Source organism: Erinaceus europaeus, unplaced genomic scaffold, assembly GCF_950295315.1.
Source record: "Erinaceus europaeus unplaced genomic scaffold, mEriEur2.1 scaffold_651, whole genome shotgun sequence".
Taxonomy (NCBI): domain Eukaryota; kingdom Metazoa; phylum Chordata; class Mammalia; order Eulipotyphla; family Erinaceidae; genus Erinaceus; species Erinaceus europaeus.
Window position 1 is genome coordinate 17,082 of NW_026647303.1, and position 4,735 is coordinate 21,816.

The window sequence follows — 4,735 nt, forward strand, 5'->3', positions numbered from 1 at the left end:
GGTTTAATCAGAGTCTGCTAGCTCTCCGCCTAGGGCCCCTGAGTTCCAATAACCCGATTAGTCATTTTTCATTCCTGAGATATCTATCATGGGTGTGTGTGTGTGCGCATGTGCCTGTGAATGTGTATGTGTGTGTGTGCGCGCACGCGCGCGTGTGTGTGTGTGTGTGTGTCCATATTCTCTCTCTTCTGGCCGAATTAATCAAATAAATCTTCTGTAAGGAGCTGCTAAATGAGTCACAGATGGCTCTGCCCTTTTACAGGTTGCAGAAAGCACCCGTTACAGTTCTTTTAATTTATCAGAGGGGGGGAGAAAGATGCCCTGGTGTGCCCCTTCCTGCTTGCAATAATAATCAGAACCAGTCTATTTTCCAAGGGTCCGAGACTCATTTTCAAAAAATGTGTATGAATAGATGTAACAGCGGGAAGATTATTTTGCCAAGTCCCAGCCTCCAGCACGGCGAAGGTGCCCTGGCTGGGAGAGCGTTTATAAAACCACATTTAATAAAAGAGAGTGTTATATTAAGTATGTTTGCTAGTGTATTTAAGCATATGGTTTCCATATCAGGCGGAAAGATGGCAAACACATGGTGTACCTCCTTTCTAACCTTTCTGAGAGGCGTCCGAGCTGGGGGTGGTAGGCCTGGAGTGTTCCAGGAGAGAATGTGAAGGTTTTTTTTTTTTTAATTTTGTTTTGTTTTGTTCCTTTTTTTCTTTTCTATTCCTTCTTTCTTTTTGAATAATGCTGACTCTCATAGAGAAGCACTGAGGAATGTCAAGAAAACACGTGAAGCCTCTGCCTTTTCTGTTTATGCCAAGCAAATTGCTTTGCTGACTGTCTTCAAGGGTCCTCTGAGCCTGTGCTCCCTGGCAGGCTCTGAGGCAGGGATGGGGGTGGGGTGGGGCGGAGGGGTGGGCTGACTTTAAAGTGTGAATCAGTTTCAACTGTAACGAACTTGAACTCCTGGATGCTGAGTGGGGACATCAGGGTAAAGGAAGGGCTCTGAGAAAAAGCTTTGTATCATGATGGACTTCCTGTTTACCATAGAGCCACCCACAGCCAGGATAGATACACTTTCAGTATGCAGACAGGGGAGCTTGGGGTTTTATCTTTTTCGCTTTAGGTCATAGGTAATAGGACTGTAGCCCGTTGGACATAAGGACCCCAGAAAGACCTCCACAGCTCACCCTAAAGCAAGCTCACTCTAAACCCTAATTCAGAGACACCCCCAGAAGCAGCAGTAGAAGACACTCCCGTCTTCTAGTAAAGAGATATCTTCAGTGAGGCTACCCCACCCACCCCCACTGGCCCAAACAGATCTGCCTGCGCAAGTTATAAATCTACTGGTACCATTTCTTTTTCGTCACTTGCCTAATCCTGTGCCCTTCGTTTCATGTGCTGTAATTATTAACATCTGCTCTCAGAGCCGGCCCTGTGCGGAGTTTGCAAAAGCAGTTTTCAGTCCTGAACAATGGTGACAGCTGTTTCATTTAGCCTAGGGCCAGCACTTCCTGTTCAGTCTACATCTGCCCTCCTGTGTCCAATTTCTGTTGTGGGGGTTTTGGGTTTTGTTTTCTGGGTCCCACCCCCAGCCTTCCCCACCTCAGCTGACTTTACTCTGTGTTTAAGGAAGATTTTGAGCTTCACACTCCTGCTAGTATTTCTTTCTTTCTTTCTTTTCTTTCATTTCTTTCTTCTTTTTTTTTTTTTTGCCTCCAGGGTTATCGCTGGGGCTCCTTGTTTGCACCACCAATCCACAGCTCCTAGAGGCCATTTTTTTCCCTTCTGTTGCCCTTGTTGTTTATTGGTGTTGTTGTTACTATTATTGTTGTCGTTGGATAGGACAGAGACAAATTAAGAGGGGAGGGGAAGACAGAGAGGGAGAGAAAGACAGACACCTGCAAACCTTCTTCACCGCCTGTGAAGCGACTCCCCTGCAGGTGGGGCGCCGGGGGCTCGAACCACGATCCTTACGCCCGTCCTTGTGCTTTGTGCCACGTGCGCTTAACCCGCTGCGCTACCGCCCAGCCCCACTCCTGCTGGTATTTCTAGCACTTTTATGTATTCTATTAGTTGGAGCCAAAGCGAGAGAAGAGTGCAAGCGCTCAGGAGGTTGTCTCTAACAGCTAACATGTTGGAGGGGACCCATAGCTACGGACTGCTGAGGTTAAAGGGTAGGCTAACCTCTCTGAAATGACACAGAGAAAGTGGACTCGGGGCATCTGTTCCCCAGGCCTGTGTCACCTCTGGAGCCTACTTTGGTCAGGTGCAGTCACCCAAACACCCTACTGAAGGAACGATGTGTCGGCACAGTCACCAACACTTAGGGACCATCATGTTGGCGGCAAGGGAGCTTGTCAAATGGGACTCGGTTCTCAGGCCCAGCACTCCTTCTTTCTGCCAATCTCCAGTAACCTAGTGCCAGGGCAGACCCCGGAGTGGGGACAGGAAATGCTGTGATCAAAAGAGTACAAGACATCCAGCTTTGAGCCTTTGGCCTGGACCCCTTCCCATATAGGGGTGTGTGTGTGTGTGTGTATGTGTGTGTGTGTGTGTGTGTGTGTGTGTATGTGTGTGTGTGTGTGTGTGTGTCGACAGTGGAGAAAGTACTTCTGTCCTTCTGTCTACCCCAAGAAAACCAATTCCATCTGATACAGATGGAGCTTGCCTGCTTGGCATACACACAGATGTTCAAATGAAACCCGAGAGTCGCCCATCACCACAGTGAGAGGTTAGCGACCCCCAGATAGTGAGAGTTGCCCTCAGCACTGCAGGGTATTTACTGTCCCACAGGGTAAATGCAGACATGAAGAAGAACTCACAAAGTTAAGGGGCCAGATGTTGGTATACCCAGTGGAGAGCACCTGTTACAGTGCACCAGTCTCCTAGTTCAAACCCTCACTCCCCACCTGCAGAGGGGAAGCTTCATAGGGAGTGAAGCAAGTCTACAGGTATCTCTCTCTCTCTCTCCTTCTCTATCTCCCACTGCCCTCTCAATTTCTCTCTGTTTCTATCCAAGAAACAGATAGTAAAGCTTTTTTTTCATTTAAAAAAAATATTTATTTATTCCCTTTTTGTTGTCCTTGTTGTTTTATTATTGTAGTTATTATTATTGTTGATGATGATGTTGTTGTTGGATAGCATAGAGAGAAATGGAGAGAGGAGGGGAAGACAGAGAGGTGGAGAAAAAGATAGACACCTGCAGACCTGCTTCACCGCCTGTGAAGCGACTCCCTGCAGATGGGGAGCCAGGGACTCGAACCAAGGTCCTTACGCAGGTCCTTGCATTTTGTGCCACCTGCACTTAACCCACTGCTCTACTGCCCGTGTCATTAAAGTGTCATTAAAAAAAAGAACTTGCAAGGATGTGTATATGTTTTGGTGGGGCACAGAGCAGGCTGTGGGAGCAGGGTGAGCACCCTCAGATCTGGGGTCTGGAATCTAAGTTTGTGTCTCTCCTGAGATCTGGGTGTGTCAGGATTGACAGAGAGCCTGGTGGCCTCATACACAGTCTCCAATCTTTTCTTTTCTTTTATTTTCTTTTTCTTTTTATTGTCACCAGGGTTATCAATGGGGTTCTGTGTAGGCACAATAAATCTACCAGTCCTGACACCTATTCCCCCCCCCCTCTGTTTTATTAGATAGGACGGAAATTGAGAAGGGACAGAGTAGTAGAGAGGGAAAGAGAAAGATAGACTTTTGCAGACCTGCTTCACCGCTGGTAACGCTTCCCCTTCAGGTAGGTGAGCGGAGGCTGAACCTGGGTGCTTGAGCATGGTAACATGTGCACTCAACCCAGTGCGCTACCACCCAGCCTCTAATCGTGACTGACAACAGGTGAGGATATGAGTCCCAGAGAGAAGACTGACTGACCATTTTTCTCACTGGTTTTCTGCATGGAAAATAAGAAGAGATCAAGCTGGGCATCTTCACAATTTCCAGACCCTCATACCTTTGAAACCACTTGGCCCCCACTTCTGGAGGGAGCAGTGAGGCAAGTCAGGGTGTCCTGGCTGCGGCTGTCAGGACCGGAGCTGGGAGCTGAATTAGAGCCATCCCCAGAAAAGAGGTGGCACTGCTGGGAACCTCAAAGTTTCAGACTTTCCCCTAAGTGACTATGGTTCCCAGGTCTTTGTAAGTAACATGGGGGGGGGAGGGAAGTGGAGGAAGAAGAGCCCAGGCATGAAAGAGATACAGCTGAGAGCCACCCTTGTCAGTGTGCAGAGAGGGGAACCCCCAAGCCCTAGGAGCCTCACACTTCCCCAGAGTGGCTAAGAAATCAAACCGAGGCACACAACACCGCCGGTGGCCTTGGAGGGGAGACCCCCCCCAGGATTTGAATGTACCACGCCTTGCTGGGCTGATTCCAGCCCACCCCTCCCCCACTCCTAGCTTCCCCCACACACACACATACACACCAGCACCTTCCTTCTATTTTTCACTCACTCCTTTCCTTCTCAAAGTTAATTGCAACTTTTTTCTCAGCGCCCTGATCTGGATAAGCCACATCTCATTAGAAAAAGATTTAGCCGCAGCCCAAGCAGGCTGGAGAAGGAATCCCTAATCAGCAGAGAAAAGATTCGGGTGTAATTGCTCTCTCCCGCCATCCTCGCCTCCCCTCAGCTCCCCCCCTCCACCACCACCATCTTTCTCTGCTCATTAATCTGGAAGTCGAGGTTGAAAGTCTAGGTGGTCAAGGAGCTAGTGCTGCAGCAAACAAATTGAGCCCCTTTGT